The 21,979-nt window shown below is 41.3% G+C and overlaps 1 protein-coding gene across 1 annotated transcript in view; it reads right to left on the bottom strand.

The window, feature by feature from the left end:
• Positions 1–21,979, bottom strand: part of Adam12 (ADAM metallopeptidase domain 12) — a gene marked incomplete in the record, with an annotated part of 345,893 nt that overhangs the window by 137,407 nt on the left and 186,507 nt on the right.

Consider the following 21,979-nt stretch of genomic DNA (forward strand, 5'->3'; position numbering starts at 1 on the left):
AATTACCTCATGGAATTTAGTTAAGTAATGCAATACATAGCAAAATATTACCCTGGGTCACAAAAAATAGAGATCTTTAAAAAGCATAATGGTCTCAAATTGTAAAATTAGTTCAAAACCATGACAAGGGTGATTAGTTGGATCATATTTGATTGGAGGTGTAATCTGTTACATTTATGAAATCTCTGGAGTTTACTGGCTACCTAAAGAGCATTTTTAAAAAACAGCTGGTGTTAGGGCAACAACAAATCTAATAGAACCAGGTAAAAGCTAGAGGTTTTTTTTTTTCTTCTGGTTGTCGCTTCTTCACTTCTACATCTCTGAGAAATGCTGGGCAGAGGGGAAAATGTGTGTCTACTGCATGCTCCCAGCTCAGAATTAAGCTTTTCTTCTCTGGATGGACCCTGGCCAGAAAAAAGACAAACATGCTTCCAATCTTTTTGGCTTCCCAGTCATGAATCTGTTACTTAGATGAAAATGTTGTGAGTTTCTTTTAAAAAAAGGAAAACAGAAGAATACTTCCTATAAAGAACCCAGCAGCTAGAATTCAGATGGGATTTATGGTTTCATTTTCACACAACAATCTTGCACGCAAAGTTGGGAATTGGGATTACATCATGTGTGCTACTAAACTCATATTCTAAAAACATGCTCCAGAAAGAAGTTCTTCATTAAGAGCTGAAACCTTTCCATGTGTCTGGGGAAAAAATAGCTAAATATGTGGAGGCGGAGGGAGGCACAATTTAATGATTAAAAAATGTAATTTACAATGATCTGCCTCAGTAATCCCTCCTTACAGTTCCATGAAAAATACTATAATCACCTGCAAACTTATTGAATTAATCAACACTTCTTGAGGTCAGAAAACAATCATGTATTAAGTGCATTTCGGTACATTCTCAGATTGAGGAAAAGATCCATCTAGAAAATGGATAAAATGTTGGGTTTGCGCACTTTATTTTTCCCAGAAGGGTAGATATTTTGAAAATTAATCACATTTCAACTCTCTATAGTTCAGAGCGTTATTCAGCCCAGAACATTTGAATTTAGACCAGTTAGTAGCGAGTCCTGTGGTATTATTATTAATTATCTTGGGTGTGACAATGGCACTGGGGTCATATAAGAAATAGTTTATGCTATTTCAGAAATGTGTACTGGAGCATGAAGAGGTGAGGCAACATGATGTCTAGTACCCATTTAAAACTGCCCCGGGGATCGGGGAACAGCAGCAAGCAAGCATGGCAGGGTCTTCATAACTATTAAATCTGGGTAATGGGCATATGCTGAGGTTTCCTGACCTCAGCACAGTTGACATTTGGGTACTTCTTTGGTGTAATGTACTGCAATGAAGTGCAATGCAATCTAATGTAATTTAGGGTGTTTAACACTATCCCTGGCCACTATCACTAGGTGCCAGTCACAATTTAAACTGTAACAACTAACACTGTCCCACAGTGCTGCCAGTTGTCCCCTGGTGACAACATCACCCTCAATTGAGAAGCACTGGTATGTGGGAAGGGGTAAAATACTAGTTTCTTTCCTCTTGAAGCTATTTAAAAGGTTTCAGCATCCCAGATTTAAAGTTCAGGTCTCGCATTACATTCTGTTGTTTTAAAACAACCTCGAGACACTTGTCATACCATACAATTTTCCCATTTAAAACAGGTACGATTCAGGGTTTTCAGTATATTTGCAGACCTGTGTGACCATTAGCACAAGGTGATCTTAGAATATGTTGCCCCCTTTGTCCTCCACTCTGTGCTCATTATCCTTCATTTCTTTGAGCTTGGAACATTTGCACTATAATTCTTTTTCTTTTCTGATGAGGACATTTTTGAAGACTAAGGATGTCTTCTTTTGTAAGTTAAAAAAAATTTCAGGTGTGTCTGATATGGCTTGTGACTCAATTGAGGTCATGGACTTTCATCTAAAATCTCTCCTTGTGTCTCTTGTGCCTCACTGCTGCTAACTGGGGTCCCTTGGGAAAAGTGGGGGTGGATTTCCCTACTGTATCATCACATCAGCAGGTGCTGGTTGGGAGAAATGGTGAGAAGAAATGAGGTATCTGCACAGTGGTCTTCTCATGGATTCCTTGCTACTTGGAAGGAAAGGAGCTAAGCCAACATGTGGATGTCACCTGCCTGTACGCTGTCTGGCACACACCTGGCAGGTGTAGGTAGGTAGGTGCTCTTCTAGTGCACGTTCATCTATTTGGACAGCCTTACTGCCAAAAATGCTCTAATTTTGAATTAGTTTCCTGCCTGGCTGTTACTAATTCTCTGGAACACCACCCTGTCTCTCGTGGATCCTTCAGAGTACTAATAGGATGCAGGGGAGAAAAAGCACACACCTTAGAAAGGAAGAAGGCATCCTAACTGTCCTCCAAGGCACCTTACACCCATGTTTCAACAACCCAGCCATCCAGCCCACCCTCAAGTGAGGGGGCCTCACCAATGGTTTCCCTGTGATAGCTCTAAGTTCCCCCCAGCTCTGGGGCCTCCTCTGTGCTTTAGGGCTTTTGTCACCTCCCTAAAATAACTAGAGCCAAATGTGGAGGCCATGGAGAAGGGCAAACGGTCTCTGTCCTCTCTCAAGAACAGGTGGCAGAGACAGTGGGGTGCGATGAGCTGCTGATGGAGCACAAGGGAGCTGGTGGCTGAGTGCGGATGGGGTCAGCCGATGGCTCACATGCACTTGCTGTCCCCAAGCTGCAGCTGACCTGGGCCTCATGACTTGCTGCCTCTGACACAGCCACAGGAGAGCCAGGGGCTGGTCCCTCTGAGGGAGGAAAGAAGCGGAGGGTTCCTGCCCTAGAACGTGGGGCTGGAAAAAGAGGAGGCCGAGCCAGGAAGGCAGGCAAGACCACCTCAGAGCCATAGTCCTGCAAAAATGGCCGGAAACAATGGCTTCACAAGGACCCACAGCCAAAGGAAACAGAAGCACACACAGGAGGTGGTGTGCTAACCCACAGGGAAGAACACTGCCTACAGAGCCCAGCCCCGCAGTCAGAAGGCCACAGGCCACATGGCCAGGTGCTGAGAGCTGCAATTTGCCTCGGCTTTGCCTGCCTGCTTGTAGGGCAACTTCACAAAATATTATTATTATTTAATTGTAACAATAACAATAGCACAGAAAATAAAAACCCCAAACAGGCAAACTATTGGAACACCAAGGGGAGATTTCTACAGGTTTTTATTTTAAACATATGTTTCTAAAACAGTTAGGGAGGTGAGCCAACCACGCAGTGTCGAGTCAATTTTCCCTTTTCTGTGTACAGGATTTGCTTTGGATACTGCCTATAAATGCCCTAAACGTGCTCCCTTATCAAAAACAACTGAGGACAGGCCACAGAGTCTTGAAGCTTAACGGAGTGAGGTGAAGCCCTGTGATCTTCATGGGACACAAGCGTCAAGCTGGGGGCTGCTGGGAGAAGGACTCACTTCTGCCATCAGACTGCACAGGAGAGGCAGTGTATCCAATGGAAATTTGGAAAACCAGCCCAAGCCTGGCCACCCTGCAAGCTGATTGTGGTGGGCGAGGGAGGCCCTTCATTCCTATCTGCACTTCTGTGGGGCATAGTTCTCAGGTAAGGGAGCCCAACTGGCAGAAAACCCCAAGGGCAGCTGGGATACCCTCTCTTCTTTCGGCAATAGGGGTCCTGGAAGGTCTGTGGACAAATCTGTGCAATAGAACTCGACACTCAGTGTGCTCAAGCTCAGCATCAGGACACAGTGATTCAGCCCTCTCCCGCAATCATAGAGACCTTCTGTAAGCAGTTAGGTTCCTGGGGTCCTCAGGCCCAGGTCAGCTAGGCGGGTGATTCAGAAAACAAACTGGGCCACGGCACCAATTTAGTTCAATGAAGTCACATAAAAACTGCAGAATGATCCCAAGGAAAGCATATTCATAGAGACTCCAGCAGCTAAGCCTCACGGATTCATGTGTATTCAGGGCTTTCCTGGGCCCTGCTGCCCTGTACTTCCCAGGGCTCCCAGCTCAAGTGAGATGAATAAACATTGCTCTCTGCCCAAAGCCATGATTCAAAATTCTTGTGGTGTTATCCTTCAGGGTGGGATTAATTATCAAAAGGCCACTTAGGGAATTCATTTATGTGCGATATAAAATAGAGTTTACTGTCATTTTAAATAAAGACACTAGATGAAATTTAAGACATATGAAGATTGGAGAGAATATAAAACCAGAAATGGCAGGATGTTGCAATTCCAAGGAGAATGCTGAATCATTCATCCAGGGATATATTCTTTGCTTCAGAGTACGTGAACAGCTGAATTAAGCATCTTCTATATTATTTGTGTTTCATAGAGTAATACGATTCTTTTGTTTTAATTGCATAGGAAGCAGTCATGTAACTAAAATATGGTAATCTTCTTTTAGCTTAAAAATAATGACCTTATAAAAATAAATGGGAATCAAAACCATAATTCAAAGGGCTCTGAACAAAATCTCTTACTGTTTGCTACAGTATGGCTCTAAGGATCAATGGTCAGGCAGTTCTTCAATGTGGTTGATGGTCAACGGGTCTTTTTTGGAAGGGTTTACTACAGAGCCCCAGGGGGAAGAAGGCATAAAGAAATATTGGCAGTTGTGACTCCTATACTTTCAGAAAAAAGCTCCCTTCATTTAAATACGAGTCATCTGATTTGTAGACAGCCATGATAGATCTGCCATGGTGCCCTATTTTTAAAGCACTGTGTGCCAGAGCACAGAGTTCGAGAGGTGCCGACTGGTCATAGTGCACTTGGCCTTCATTCCTGCTGTACATTGCTGCAGATGTGTTATGGGAAATGTTTACAAGAGCACTTTGGAAGGAGCGACCAAATTGTCACAAATGCAATGAAAAATATAGAATTGCTTTACGTAGGAGGAAAACAGAAGATAAAATCAGATTATAAATGCAAGAGAAGCTGGGTGTGGTGGTACATGCTTGTAATCCCAACACTCAGGAGGCTGCGGTATGAGGATCCTTGTGAGTTCGAGGCAAGTCTGGGTTACAAAGTGAGCTCAAGGCCAGCTTGAACTGCATAGTGAGACCCTGTCTCAAAATGACAATAAATAAATATGTAAGTAAATAAATGCAAGAGAAAAAAAATGGGGATCAGAAATTAGGAGATTGAATACTGGTGAAATGAAGAACAGAGATAATTATCAATACGGAATAGTAACAGTGGCCAACATTTCCTGAGTCACTAATATACATCATAAAAGGTGTTAATGTTTTATAAGTATAGTCTCATTTAATATTTTAAAAAGACTCGTAAGGGCCCATGATTTTGACCATTTTATAGCAGAGATAATTGAGGCACAAAGATTACCGGTCTGTTTAGAATCACACAAATAATGTATTGAAGGTGTAGGACTGGATTGGGGTTTAGATAATTCTTATTCCAGAACCTGTTTGGTGGTTTCCTGCTAAAGATCAACAGTGATAGGAATCATTTTTAATTGGTTATTTAAAAGATACGAATAAGCACCATTTATTTAAAAGTATGAGAAGGGACCCTCAAGGAGAACCCCAGATACCAATGTGCAAACAAAAAATAAATAGAATACAATGAATTGAAAATACAGTAAAACCTAAGTAATAAAACAAGAGTTACCCCATGCTTGATTATGCTGCAATAAAGAATGGGAATTCAGCTGCTACCTAAGCTCTTCTTCACTACCAGGCTTTTGGCCAAAAAAGAAAAGAAGTTTTGCACTTAGATGACATACCTAGATGTAAGCATCATGCCACTCATGTCTTTGGCATCTTAATTCAGCTCATTAAATAAGAATGTCTGAATGTTTATTTACTTTGTTTACCTCACTTGGAATAAGATTTTAACCTCTAACTTAATTTTGGCTTTTAAAAATGAATTATAACTGGGTAAGCTTTTGTGTTTTATTTATGGCTGTTATTGACAGGAAGAACAGCAGCGTTACTGTCTTCTATCTTTTTTTTTTTTTTTTTTTTCTGGTACCGGGAATTGAACTCATGATGTTGTGCTTGCCAGGCAGGCACTGTGCTGCTGAGCTAAATCCCCAGCCCATTGTCTTCTATCTATGTAAAGGTCAAACATTACAGCCATTTCAAAATTGCTTTCTATATAGATGGAAACTATTTTCTTCCATAGAGAATAAATGTGGCTTCAAAGAGTAAAGAAAAAATAACCCTTGTACTATAGTTATGAAACTCCCTTCAGAGGAGTTTGGTTTGTGATAACACAGTTCTGTTATCCATTACTGTTTTTATAGAATTAAGGGATTCTTGTATGTCAATTGAAAATCAATCAGACATACTTGAAAAATTGAGAAATACTTATTATTTCTTTGGGCTTACCTCAATCATGGGAATGTGTCATCATTATCATTTGATAAATAAAAAATTACACAAATTGTCAGATTCATTTTCATATAAAAGGTCAATATATAAAAGGCAATGTATTTCCTTGTATACTTATAAAAATAATTATTTCTTACCCTCTCTTTTATGATATTGAAAGTACTAAAACACAACAAAAACAGGCTGCAGATAAAATTAAAAAATCAGAGGTGACAAAAAGACAAAACCATAGTGCTTCATAAAGAACACTCTGCACAAAGAATGATACCTTCTAGAAAACAGAAGATGTCTCCATTTTATAAGAACTGGAAAACAGGACATGCAGCTGTCAAAGGCCCCTCAAGCAGCCCTAGGCAATGTGATATGTGATTTATTTCATGAACATAAGTGGCATGTGTGGGAATATTATATTAGTCATGCCTAAAGTGTCATGTGTATTGATAAAAGTACATTGGGTTTAGTGGCTCTTCTTTCCTCTCTACTGTCTATTTTGGACCCCCACACTACCACGAGTCCCACAGCAAGCAACACAAGGGAGCAGTGCATGCTATTCTCTACTCATTTCTATTCTGGCTCCTTGTTTTTCTAATTGAATCATTCTACAAGGACAGTCATTCAGCACTACTTTCTTTACACAATGAACTAAAAGTAAGCTGGTCTGATTGGTGGAAATCACAGTAAATTTCTAACTCTTTCACCAATAGGGGTAAGACCTATTCTCTTGGCAGAATAAAAAAGTTAATCCTACAGAAAGAGCTGAAGCAATTTTGACTTTGTGGAAAAACATGGGTCATAGCTTTAGAATGCAAAAAGATGTTATGGGTCACAAGTAGTTTGTCTTTTGGTTATGTTGAACATTATGTAGGGGATATGAATCAATTTGTTAATTAACTTAATAAACACCAAGGACCTATACATGTCAGACTGGCTACTGCAAAAACAGATGAATTAGCCCATTTCACACACTTGAGGACCCTTCCTTTCAGTCCAGCGGGGGTGACCAAGACATAACAAATGTAAAGAAAATGTTACAGATATGGAGATAGCAATTGTCTTGGTTACTTTTCTTTTATTGCTGGGACAAAATATCTGACTCCCAAAATTAAGGAAGGAAAGGTTTATTTAGCTTACAGTTTGTGGAGGTTTCAGTCTGTACTTGGCTGGCTCCAAGGCCAGGTGGCACATGACAGAGAGCTACAGTTCATGGAGGCCAAACAGCAAAGCAACAAGAGAAAAGGGGGAAATGGCAGCGGCAAGCAGCCTCTTTCCCTCCCTTACATTGTATGCAAACTACTCCCCAAGGGGCAGGTGTAGCACTCAGACCCATAAACCCAGCACTGGACCATGGATCAATAAAAAATATAGAAGACCACCCCAGGACTGCATGAGGATTTGGGGGGACATGCAGACACAAACCATAACAGCTATGTACCACGGCATGCCATCTATGTAGAAGAAGCATCAAGTATGATTAGCAAGTAGGCTGCAGATGGGGTGAGAGTTTAAGAAATGTTTGCTAGACTTGACAGCTGAATGTAGATAGATGCTTCCTCTAAGTCTTCCTGTGTGCTTGCAAAGAAGTTCTTTCTCATTTTTCAAACTTATGCAAAAAAGGTATTCTTTAAAGAGAAATATTCTTTAGGTCTCAAGGTACACATAAATATCCATGTAGGTAACACTGATACAATATAAATGATGTTAGAAACAGCAAAAGTTATTTGAGATGATGTCATGTCCCAGGGATTACATTAGTCACTTTCTATTTTTTTCAATAATCTCAGTCAGTATTGTTCTAATTTACACAAGAAGACAGATGCTTGAAATGATCAAGAATGCTCTAAGGGTTACCCATCTAGTAAGTGGTCAAACAAAGGTTTCAGTTTGCATTCAGACTACAGAGTTTGAGGTCTGAGCTTCAGCAAGGCTTACAGTAAGGGAAATTTTTCACATGTTCATTGTTCTGCACCCAAGAACTTGGCTCTGTGGATTGGAGGAAAGGGCAGCCACTAGCCTCGGGAAGCATTCCATAGCTTTGGTATTTGCAGGTGTGCATGAATGTGTGTATCTACATGTGAGTGGTATGTAACGCTCTTTACCACAGTCAGGAAAAATTAAATGCAAAGTGCTGGAGTGCTGAATAGAAAAAAAATATGGGAAATCTAAATACAATGGGTAAGCTTGATAATTCCTAAAATATGGATCATTTTCCAGAAAAAAAAAAGGATAATCCCCAATGTCTGTCTAGCACTTGCTCCATAAAGATTTAAAACCAAGTAGCAAAATGGCCTCATTTTTTCTCATTTAATATTTATAACATTTTAGTTTGGTTTTGGATTTATTGATCCATTTCCCAACTCAACTTTGAAAAACCTTACCAAGTTCAAAGCAGTTTCTTAGAAAGAAAGTTAATGAGGAGTAAATTTGTTGTTTTCTTGGTTTTGAGTTTTCTTTGTAGAATTATACTTCTGCTCAGAGGGTCATCACTGCAATTACACCAAATATGTTTTTATTATTTAACAGTCAGCCAAAAACATTTTGGGAGAAAAAGAAATACAACTACTGTTAAAGTGATAAAAGTTTAGATTTTATTTTTAGTTTGATAAATTAAATGGTGGATATTATATCATGGACAAAACTATACTACCTTATAATATAAGAACTACCAGTATTTAGTTAATAGAAAAATAGGTTGTGCTACATAAGGATTTTGACAATGGTGTTATAAATTCTCCAAAATAATTCTGATAGCTATATTGGTATATATTACATGTCCTATACAGTTCATCAGATTACTACTATTTCATCAATAAGTACAGTATTTGTGCGTATATCCACCTACCCACTTATCTACCTCCCTTCCCACCTTACTTTCCGCCCCCTCACCCATCCACCTATTCATGAATCTAGCTACCCACTTCTCTACCCATCCATTAATCTATGCATCCATGTATCCATCCATCCATCCCTCCATCCATCCATCCCTCCATCTATCCCTTCCTCCCTCCCTCCTTCCCTTGTCCTGGCCTCTTAATTCCCAGCCATCCATCAATTCAAGAAACATTAATTAGGTGCATGTTAAATGTTAAGTAAAAGACAAATGGGGCAAGTAAATCAAAGAAAAATAAGCAGAGGAAAAGGAGATGTAAGAGACAGAAGCATTGTGGGACTTCATTCTTTTTTTTTTATTTTAAAGGAATAAAAAGTAATTTAAAAAACAATGGAAATGATACAGAATTTTACTTATTTGGTTAAAATTGCAGCTTTTGATTTGCTTTAGCTTCACTTGGAAATGGCTAGCTTTTGACAGGTCAGGTCCTCATCTGCAGACTGTCTGGGCTGATAAGTGGTTACAGAACCTTTCCTGGCTTGGGTAGAATGAAGAAGTGCTGGGAGATTTTGCAAGCTCTATTGCTTTTACCAGCATATGCTGGTCACTGACTGTCAGTCTGCTGCCTATACAGTGTTTTTCTGTCTCAGATGGTGATAGCGTATACATCCGTGATGGCGAACCTTTTAGAGCTTTCAGGGATACAGACAACCCACTGTGGCGTGCATGCCATAGGTTTGCCACCACGGTTATATATAGTCCTTGAGAAGATATTTGAAGCACATGATTAAGGAAACAAATCAAGATTGAAATTTAACTTCACACATGCTACAATGCAATCTGTTCTATGAAGCAGTAACTGGATGGATGTCATGTACAGAATATAGTGGCCCTGCAAAGGTATACTAATCTGCCTGGTGGCTGGCAAGCTTCCTTTGACATGGCTTGTCAGGAACACTTCTATTTCAAAAGAAAAATGGGAAGAGAAAGTGAGAGGTATCATCAGAAGCCTGATACTGAGGGTCAGATTTTAGGACAGAAGGAGTACTTATCCAGACATCAAATAGAAAATAACAGACATCTAACAGAGAATGTTCCTGAGATTCAGAACACATTTATATATTCTGGTATAGATGGAATTTCCTTAACAAGGGACCTAGATTTGTCCACCAAAACATAATATATTCAGTCTGAATCATTCTGCTGCATACATTCACTTACTTAATGACGACTGAAATTTTGATCTTTTCAAAATATCCTTTGCACGTGGGTAGAGAGGATATACAAGATGTGAAAGAGCAAAACTATCAGATTCTGTCTTTGGGAAATTTGAAATGTCACCGGAATGGTAAGACTTCTCACACACAAGATAGAAGCTAAGCAGGGACATGAAAAGGGAGGTCTTCAAATCCAATACTGATCAGAAATAAACACCCTGGAGATCAACAGAAGCAGGCGTGGTGGTATCACAGTGGGTCCTGCTCATGTGTCATCTTCTCTGTCTGGATTAATCACAGTCTAATTTCTCTGGACATCAGGAAGGGCCACGACCACACAACACTTCCCTCCCTCCTACTATGTGAGCCTGAAATCTCCTGGGACTTCACTGGCAGTCAGTTGGGGCTAGTACATTTTAAACACCTCGGCCCCGCCCAGAGATGAATACTCCAGACAGGCAAGCTTCACCTCCTGCTTGCCACTCACACACCCTTCTAGAAAAAGCAAAAACAGAAGTGAAACAGGATTTGGGGGGCAAGTGTGAAAGCATGGGCTCTCTGAAAACATATCCAGCAAGTAAGTGATATCCCTTGCAGTTAGACATTTATTCCATTCCTTCTCAGCCTTTTGGCTAAGAGCAAGTGTAGACATTTATTCCAGATTTCTACTTATTAAAAAATCTATTTCTCTTAATTCACCCAAACATTTCCTGGATGTTCCCACACACTATCCCAAGTGCTGAGAGCATAACCAAGACAGAAAAAGGTGGGGTTCGCTCTCCCACCAGCAAAGCGGCAGGCATCCCATAGCAGCTGTTCTCCCAGAGCCACACAACAGCCACCCAGCAAAACTCTTGTGAATGGATGAACTGCTGGAAAAATGAATAAATGAGAGGATGTTTTGAAATCCAAACACAGAGATGTTATGGCAATTTCCATGTAACTATAGAAGAATCCATTACTGACTTTTGTGACTAACACTCAAAAACCTGGCATCTCCAGATGTTTCCTAAATCCACACTTAATAAATGATTGTATAACACAATGAAATATCTAATATTTTTTCCTTACTTTATTACTGTACTTATATATTGTTTGATTTTCTTCACAAAGAGCACGAAATCTCTATTAACATCATAACCCATGAGCCAAGGAGTCTGGATCTAGTCCTACCAAATCTGTCCCAGAACCAGGGCTGTGTCCCATTGAAGGTACTCATTTCAGTCCTTTGTCTGATCCACCCCAGCACCTCTCTGCTCCAGACCCACTCCCCTGCCCAATTTTAAACCAGAGCACATTGGAATCAAACTACCAGATAAAAATAAAACTACAAAACTACATTTCAATAGCACTAAATTTTGTTTTGTTATACCGGAGACTTTTAGGTAAGACTAACACATTAACCTAGTGTAGGTTTTATTGTTTTTCCTAAGTAATGAAAAAATTCTCTACAGAAAGCCAGTGGCCCTTGAGTGCTATATAAATGTGATCTCAAATTTTTAATATGGTGTAAAGCTTTCTAATCCTGTGCAGATTTCATGCTTAAACATTATTGTATTAGTCTTCTAAATATGATTTATTTATATTAAGCATTCCAATTGTTATGATGAAATGGCAAATGTTGTATCGTATTTCACAAAATGCAAATCTGCTAGAGTAGAATTAGGGAATTCGGCACCAGAGTTCAATTCTATAACACATGGCATTGTTAAAAACCTTGTACCTTCGAAGCTCAATGACCTTCTGTTGGCTCCACTAGTCAGTGCTACCTCTTGTTTCTAGGCCTTGTCTATTGACAACTGCTACAGGAAAAGCAAACGCAGTGCAGAGCAGTGGAAAATACCAAAAGTCTACCTCGGAAGACCAGCTTTCAAGTCCTAACCAGCACCTGCCTTTCCTCTGCACATGACCAACAGGATAAGAGAACAGCATCAAGTCTGCTCGTCTCTCCAGAGCCACATGAGCTTCAAAGAGCTAGACTCCGGTGACTGATGCATGTTGCACAGGGAGAAATGAGTATCCTCCCCCCTGCAGAGCCTTCAACAGGATTTAGGGACCAAAGTCAAAGTGCAGACAGACTCTGACATTCTATTGCATTAAATACACTCATCTAGTGAAAACATGGACTGGATTCTTATGTTTTCTCTTTCAAGACCTTACATCTTTCAGGGATCCCTACAGAGTGAGTGGGATCTGGCAACACAGAGTTCTAGCTTGCATCTCTGGGTAAGGACTTATGTGAGGGTTGCTTCATCTACCCTCTAAGTCATAAAATATTCTTTGATGTCCAGGAAGAAAGACAGGCATTGCCAGAGGTTGAATAGCCCCAATCTGAAAATCTGAAATGCTCTAAAGTCTGAAACTTTTTAAGCACCAGCATGACATCACAGGTGGAAATTCCACATCTATCCTCATGTGATGGGCTACAGTTAAAACTTAGTGATATTAAAAATATTGTGTAAAATTACCTTCAAGGTATGTGTGTAAGGTGTAAGGTGTATAGGAAGCATAAGTGTATTTCATGTCTCAACTTGCATTCCATCTCCAAGATATCTCATGTGTGCCAAACCCCTGCAAAATTAGAAATCTCAAACATTTCTGCTCCTAATAATTTTGGAAAAAGAATATTTAATCTGTGCTGCACTGCCTTTTACAAAGGTATTTTTATTTTTTTAACAATGTTATATGATGAAAAAAAGTGTCAGCTTGGTGTTGGGCTTGGCTTTGGCAATTTTGGTTTGCTAGTCAGGGCTGTGACCTAGAACCTGAACCATATTACTCTGGTTGCTTTTGAAAATCAGGTGACAGCATCCTTTTTCCTGTAATCCCACTTTGCAAGAGTCAAAGGCTGATGGAATGTCTAGATTTCTGTTAACATCTGTTTTTTAGAAGAGAGGAAAGTAATTCTTAGAAAATACATCATAGGGCTGATTGTGGTCTATTACACACTTCGTATGGGCTCTTCAAGGGGAAATTACAGCAAAGGCTTCCCAAAGAAAGAATGTGACAATCAGGAGTACACTGAGGGGACAGGATGGAGGATGGTGAAAGGACTGTTAATCCCATCCATGGGGATAGTAAGAGAGTGAGGGGATCTGAGTGAGAAAAAACAGACAAACACAGGGGGCTGTTCTGTGTAACGGATAACTTTGTCACCATTGGTACTGTCATGAGACAGCATATCTCCAATGAGAGCAAAGTCCCAATCCCATTATGAATGATTATTTTTTTAAGACAGGGTCTCACTATGTGGTTCAGGCTGCCTTGAACTCACAATGATCCTCTTGCCTCAGCCTCCCAAGTGCTGGGATTACAGGTGTGTTCCATCATACCTGGTCTCTTGAATGAACTCTTGAGGGAATGGTTTCAAAGATATTGGAAGATTAGCCAGGGGAGTCAAGTAGGTGACCTGTCAGTGTCCTTTGTTACTTTGAACTCTGATGTCATGGTGCATACATATGCTGTCTAGACTTGCTTTCTCTTGAGGAGCCACTGATTCTTCCTGGAAGGCTGCCTGGCCTGCCCTGAGCTAAAGAGCTAAGGGATGGCGTTCTCTCTGCATTCTCAGGAATCCAGCAAAAGTGACTGTCAGGAGGTGCCAGGAGGGTCATGAGGAAACCTGTCTCTGCTGCTTTCCCTCTTCCAACTGGACAGTGTAGTGTGCTAGGCTGCCAAGCTCTTCTGCTGCCATCCAAGGGGCAGCAAGATCTTATTAATATACTTAGCAAGTGATACTTTTGGGGTATCCTTTATAGTACGGAAGAATCAATGAGGGGTGCAGGGCTGCAGGACAGCCGTGCAGAGCTGCCTCACCTGCCTGGGCAGCTTCCTCTGAGTGGAGGAGAGTGTGCTCCAGTGAGGGCCATAACTGCAGCCCTGCACACAGAGGACTCAGACTGCATCCGAGGAAAGGTTTAGCCCCATGCCCCGTATTCACTGGCATGAAGTGCACTTGTTTGCACTCTGTTTTCTGCTTCCACAGAGCAGTGGTGGGTGGGAAGCCAGAAAGAGCCACTTGTGAGCCATTTGGCTGTGAGTGGGGCTGGGGGCTGCAGAAGGGGTGGGGATGGTAGAGTCTGGGAAGAGCACAATTGAGTGAGGCGTGTGTGATAAAGAAGGTGCAGAAGTCAGGGGGGCAGGAGGAAAAAACTGACAGCAGAGATGGAGGAGCTACAGGAGCAGCAGATGGGGCAAAGTTGCCTTTTAAGTCTCTCCTAAACAAGCTGACATGCTCACAGACTTGATAGCATAAAATACTTCACCCACACTATTTTCTTTTGAGCCCCAAAACAGTCCTGCAAAATGAGTACCACCATCTTTGATCTGCAGATGGGAAAACAAGCTCAGTGAGCAAATGTGCTTTTCTACACCACAAAGTCACTGGGTATGAATGGATCAATCCCCAGCTGTGGATGACAGTCCACACAGCCTTCTTTGGGTGCTATTTGTCTTTCCTTTTCTTGGGGGCTCCACCCTGCATTATTTCAAAGTGAATTCTAGAAATGACGTAGTAATTAATTCCGTCCTTCATTCTAACACTTCAGTGCTATTTACCTAGAAAAGTCTTTGCATTGTGGGAATTACTACCTAGGTGGAGTTTTTATATATTTTCCTAAAACACAGATACAATTAAGGACAGGCATCCTCTGAGAAATTGTCCACTTTGGGAAATAGTCTCCACGTGATTTTCATTGTTCTCATTCCTCCTCTTTTTTAAGCTCTCCCCAACTGTGAGGGAAATGAAATAAAAAGAAAATGTAATGTTGCAAAGGAAATATCAAGTGTGTTTATGTTTCTGGGGGCGTCTCAGTAAATGATTTCAACCTTCCATCTAGTCCCTTTGGAAAGCCAAGGCTGACACGCCGACAAGCGGTGTCCGGCAGCTCAGTAGTGGCGTTCTGTTTTGCGCTTACCGTTGAAGGCTGGGTCTGGAGTCGCTGTGGGGAGGGGGTCGAGCTGAGGGAGGCCACTCTGGAAACCTCACCCCTAGGACAGAGCTGTTCCTGCCCCCAAGGTGGTATCAAAGCAGCCTAACCCTTGCCACTGCAAAGCGACTTTAGAGAGACCATTTAAGGGAAGAGGTGGAGCTGTGGGGTGGGCAATGAGAGGACAGAGGTCCACCACGTTGGTGCCCATATCAGAGGAGATCTTGCTCATGTCCTTCGGTGAGCTAAAGTTAGAGGCATTTGGAGGAGCCTGGATGTGACGTCCTGCTAGATGCAGAATGAATGCGCACATGACAGCTATGCTCTACCCTGTGTACCTGATGATGCCAGTGCCCCCAAGCCCCAGCATCCTCGTCCTGCTAATAACAAGGGCACCTGGGAACATGAGACCAGCAGCCAAGGAAGAGGTGTCCGTGTGGTTTAGCTCAGAGAATGCTCAGTGCCATCAGACACTGGGGAGGTGAGGTCTGGTGAGAAGTCATCTAGCAAGCTGATCTGTGAAGCAGCCCATGAGAGGCTGGCTCACCCTAGAGGGTAAAGAGCTCGTGAATGCTGTAATTTATTCTTTGCTCTTTGTTGTCCTCTTTCACCTCCCAATATGAGTCTCCATGTCGCTTACCACTTGGTATTTTTTTCCTCTGATCAATCTGGCTCATAAGGAAAACAATTCATTGGGAGCAGATTCTGAGGCCTAAAGCAGAATTCTCTTCTAAGGATATAACCCAGAGCAAAGCCCTGAGCTCCTGCAGACCCTTATTAGGCCCTATGTGTATCAGCAAATGTGTTTCAAGTTTCTTGGCCTTATCACCACTGAAAAACTTCTGGACTAGTCTCATGTCACTGCCCAGACACAACGGGTGTGCTGGCACTACCCGTCCAAACTCCCAAATAGGTCCTCTATGGGTTGGTCTGGCAGTCATGCAGGGCTGCTTTAAACCTATGTGTCAGACATTGTGCTGGATCCCTGGAACAAAAGCACATGGTTCTGGCCTGTGTGGGGACTTACAATTCCATGTTAAAAACACATATTTCCTAACTTTGATTTCAAGAACCTTCATCAGTCACAGCCATTTTCCTTTGTCTGATCTATGACATCTCTTTTACACCCTTAGGCTACTCCTTTCACTTTTAGGATCAGTTTTTTCAGCTGCATTCTAATTTTTCTCTATATTGCAAGCAATCATCTATCACCCATCCAACCATCACCCATCATCCATCTATCCATCACCCATTATCCATCCATCCATCACGCATCATCCATCCATCTATCACCCATCACTCATCCATCTATCACCAGGCTCCTTGGCCCTGCCATGAGCATGTTCAATGCATCAGGTACAGTGTGAGCTTTGTTGCACAGAGATCCCTGTCATTAAGAAGCTAGCAGCCTAGAGCAGACACATGCAGATGTAATGAAGGTTTTAGGTGCACTGAAGAGAGAGCCCTGAATTTACTCAGGGAATTAAGGAAGGCTCTGCCCCCGATATGGCAAAAAGATGGATCACAGCAGACAAGGTGTAGAAGAGTGAGCAGGGTGTACAGGCAGCAGGAAAAGCAATTGGAAGGCACAAAATCAGAAAAAAGCATGGGGCATTCAAAGGATAGGGAGAGGTTCCCTTGTGATGAAGCATGTGGTCCATAGCAGCGGTGGTGGCTGAAGCAGAAAGGACAAGTAGGAGCCTCCAACTGCTAGCCTTCCTTATGCTTTAGTCTATCCAGGTTTTATTATGGTAATAGTCACAACCTCCATCGCTCTATTGTTTTGATACCAGCAACTGTGCTATCTTTTGAGGGTTCACATTGGGCTGGGCATGTGCTAAGCACTCACTGCTTTATTTAATCCTTGCAATAGCCTATAAGCATGTAATATAATCATATCCACTTTAGTGGATAGACTGTGTTCAGTTGTCCCAGGCCCTCAGCTAGTGCTTGGTGGCACTGGAATCTGCGTTCCGGAAGGCTTACTGTGGAGTATATGCTTTCAAGCCCCATGTTTTTGATCATACTCCTCTCTGTGTTTGACCTTTCAGACAGCTGACTTCTTGTGAAGCTGACTGTCCTGCAGAACCTTCCTAAAGATAGTGTAGCAGAGCTGGGTGTGGTAGCACATGTAATCTCAGCACTTGCGAGGCTGAGGCAGGAGGATTGCTGCAAGTTCAAGGTCAGCCTGGGCTACAAAGTGAGTTCAAGGCCAGCCTGAACTGCATAGTGAAACTGTCTCAAAACAAAAAACAAAACAAAACAAAAAGATGGCATGGCAGACAGCAGAGATTCCCATTGTTCTGATTGCCCCAGTCATGTGAGGGCTTGTTTCACTGTACTTAGGTGCATTTTCCCATTCAGTGGTTAGCATTCTATGGGTCTCTGTCACTTTTCATGAGATGGTCACCAATGGCACATTTAAATGTGGCTGTAAGCTTATTCTTCCAAGTGGCTGCATTGAGAGCAGGTGCCACACAAGATGGGCCATAAGGACCGAGGTTTACCTTCCTGGTCTGGTGAGACATCCCATCAATGTACTGCTCTACTCCTTCTCCGGCCTCCTAGGGCTGGGATGAGGAGACAGGCACATGGCATAGCCATGTCCGCCTTCTGCTTGATGTATTCCTTTAGCCAAAACCAAGCATCCACTACCTGCTGGAATGTGAAGAGTCCATGGCATCAACATGTATTTTTTTGCTCTTATGGAGTTTAAAGTCTGGTGGAGAAGTGCACAAAATATAAGGAGCATGTTTCACAACTTGTAGTTATTTTATCCATGAAAGACAGAAACAGGATCTGGAGATTGAAAACGAGAAGGTATGAGGGTCAAATCTTTTGAAGGGATTCCACTCATCTAAGGCCACAGTTGGCACATGCTGGCCTTATGGGTGCATTTGAGGAGGACCTTCTAGCAAAAGGCCAAGCATACCAGTCAACATAGGCATAAGATAGTGGAGGTGGCAGGTACAGTAAGGGATGTGGGCAGGCATGAGATGACACTGGCAAAGTCAGCTGTTTGGCAGCTTTAGGGCAAGGAGCTTAGATTTTGTTTTAGCTGCTGAGGGAATCCTGTAAAGGACGTTAAGCTGGGGTGCCGTGGTTTGGCGTAAGCTTTAATCTTTCTAGCTGTTGAATGAGATGAGAAGCAACAGGAGGAGAGGCCTGAGGGAAGTCAGGGGCTACTGTCTGAGTTCAGATGCAAGTCATTGACAGTTTGGACTGGATCAGGGCAGGCTCTGTGGGGATGGAGGAAGGTGCACAGGTCAGAGATTGATGCATATGGGAAGGAGATGGACTGGAGGGTGGGTGGGGAAAGAGAGGCATCCCAAAGGGTTCTGGATGTTCCAATTTGAGCAACACTGTAATGACATGCTCCTGAGATAGAAAAGACTGAGGTGGGTCCAATGGGGTCTGAGGTGGGACAAAATGAAAGCAATCCGGGGTGAGTTGGCAAAGAAAACTCAATAATGTTGAATGTTGTGAGCAAAATCTTGACATCAGGTTTAAGAGGGTAGAAGTGTGGAGCCAGAAAACCTGGGTTTAAATCTTAACTCTGCTAATGATTAATTTTGTATCTTTGGGAAAGTTGCTCAACTTTTTGGTGACTTTTTTATATTTAAAAAAATAGAGATAACCTTTTTATGGTTCTTTTGAATGTTTAAATGATGCCTGACGCAGAGTGTAAAAAAGAAGCAACCCGATAGGTAATAGCTGTTATTATTATCAACATACACACACTGACCATTTATTTTCCTGGGAGCATCCCTGTCCTAGGTACAAAAGGGCATAATGTCACCAGGTTTATGTTCTATTAGAATAATAAATACTCTTGTTAAGAAAGATACACCTTTAGTTACTTCTCACTACAGCCATTGACCACATCATTACAGGTAAATAACATCAGGATTCCAAGAAAAGCATGACACGGAAATTGACTATAGAGTTGTCTGTATCCACCCATGTCAATTATTTTCCAAATAATCATTTTCAGTAAATGTGACCCTCTTTGAGGGCAAGCCCTCTACCTTGTGTTGATCGTATGACTTCTAAAGTATTTATGCAATATTTGAAAAGACCACATTTAAACAATGAAGCCAGTAGCAATTTACAGCATGTTCCAAAGACTCATTTCAGCCTGTGTCTATCTGGGCCTTCTCAAGTGGCCTGATCTTGGTTGGCTAAGCTGTGGGCTTCACCATGCAATTTTGCAAGAAGCAGAGCAGTCACCCTACCTCCAAAGGTTGAGAGCATGCACACTTGGTCAGAGGAGTACTGGAATGGGTTACTGTTTAAAAACCGAGAAAAGACCAAACTTACGCAACAAACATGACTAATTAAGTGATCTCAGGAGATAATGAACTCAGCTATGCAATATAATAAAGGGTTTTGGTGAATTTGCAAAATCTGGACTCTGTTGGCAACAAATGAGAAAACCTATTTGATTCCTGCACAGGTTAAATCCATTCGAGAAATGCACTGATTAAATTTTGGTTCAAAATAAAACAGCTCTTGAAAGAAAACCCACCAACAAAACCCAGGGAGTGTGTAGATTCTTCCAAAGACAAAGCAAGAACAAATGGTGATAACAACATCTTTTAAATGTATGAGAAAGACCAGACATTTTCAGTGTTAGGGAGGTGGAGAATGCTAGTATTGTGCACCTATTCTCAAATACTTGAGAATCAGTACATCTCTTCCTGGGAAATTAACTTTTGTGAGATCAGAATACTAGTCCATAAACAGTCCAGGTACTTATCAGGAGAAGATAATGAGAAAAAGGAAGTCTCGAAATAGAGTGTGTTATATGAGGAAATGCTACATCAAACCTTGGAGTGACCCAGTTTTAAATAAATATCCTTGGTGCTCCAGTTCTTTGCCAGCTGTCTCATGCACCTAATCAGAAGCTCTCATGTTTGGGGAGGGGGTGGGGAAAAGCTTTCTGGAAGCTGTCAGCCCCTCTGCGTGAAGAATACTTAAGCTTTCAGAGACAAATCAAAGGCAAGCGAGGGAGAGGGAAGAGTAAACTGCAGCATGTACTGGGAAGCAAACCTGCATATATTTGCTGAGCCAGTGGTAGATCTAGCATGTGCAGTGTTTGTCACTTGTGGAGACAGTCTCCAGTTCTCAGAAACCTCCCTTGTTGACTTAAAGAATAATAATTTTTGATGGTGCTGGGGACTGAAACCAGGGCCTTGCACTGATACACATCCCCAGCCCTTTTTAGTTTTTATTTTGAAATAAGATCTCACTAAATCAACACTAAGTTGCCCAGGCAGCACATGAACTTGCAATCCTCCTACCTCAGTCTCCCAGCATGCTAGGATTACAAGAGCGCAACACCACACCCAGCTTTAAATTTTAAAATTCTAATATTATGTAAATATATGCAAGCATAAGATAATGTATAAACATATGCTTATAATACATATACCAAATTCATAAATGAAATACAAAGTAAACTACAACCTCCTCCAACTTAAATGAGCAATATTAATTCAACCCAACAGTTAAGGATAATGCAGTGTTTTTTTGTTTGTTTTTGCAGTGCTAGGGATTGAACCCAGCACCTTACCCATGCTAGGCAAGCACTCTACCACTGAGCAAGATCCCCAGCCCTCATAATGCAGTTTTGTTAAAACAAAAGTACTTCTATTGAATTTCACAGTAGAAACATGCAAGCCTGGTTCTAGTTCTACTTTAATGTTTCTGGATTTTACTTTAACGATGCCCTTGTGTACAATGTCTGCTTACATACTTATGTAACCCCAAATGGTATGAAACTCCTCAGAGCCCCATTTGTGAACAAATAATCAGACCTCATATGTCCCCCAAATTCTGCCAACAAGAAATCCTTGAATGTTTATGGTAATGAGAGAGAATGTGACAACTTTGTTATTTGAAGCTAAGGCAGCATGACTGTAGTATTAAAAATCTGCACTAGTTATGGATCCATCTTAAATATTGTTCTCACTTAAATATGGAATCTAAAAAATTTGGACTCAAAATTAATGCAGAAAAGTAGTTACCAGTGCTGGAGGCAGGAGGGTTAGGGAGATATTGCTCAAAGGATGCAAAATTTTAGCTAAATAGGAGGAATAAAAGCAAGAGATCTATGGTATATCATGAAGACTACAGCTGATAACAATGCTTTGTATTCTCCAGCCTTGTACAACGAATATATTTTAAGTGATCGTACCGCAAAACAGTAAGTATGACATAGTGTTCATGTTAACGAGCTGTATTTATCTATTCCACAACTGTATGCACATTTCACAACAACACGTGTGTGACAAATATACACAATTTTTGTTTGCCAATTAAAATAAACAAATGCATTAAAATGTAAATTATTTATGCATCCATGTTAAACATTATTGAACTGGGAAAAAATTTTACTACTGAGTTTCTATGGTAAACTCTTAAGAACTTATATCTAAAAGATAGGGCCACAAAACTGTTAATATACATTATCTAAAAATTAGAAGTAAGGCAGAAAACTTATTATGTGTGCTTTCTTTTTTTTTTTTTTTTTTTTTGGTGGTGGTGATTCTGGAGTTTGAACCTAGAGTCTTTGTACTGAGCTTCATCTCCAGCCCCTTTTAAATTTCTTTTCTTAAAATTTGCAGTACAGCCCCCGCACCTTGCGCCCAGGCAGCCAGTTCTC

This window comes from Chinchilla lanigera, unplaced genomic scaffold (assembly GCF_000276665.1).
Source record: "Chinchilla lanigera isolate Chin_1 unplaced genomic scaffold, ChiLan1.0 scaffold00076, whole genome shotgun sequence".
NCBI lineage: Eukaryota > Metazoa > Chordata > Mammalia > Rodentia > Chinchillidae > Chinchilla > Chinchilla lanigera.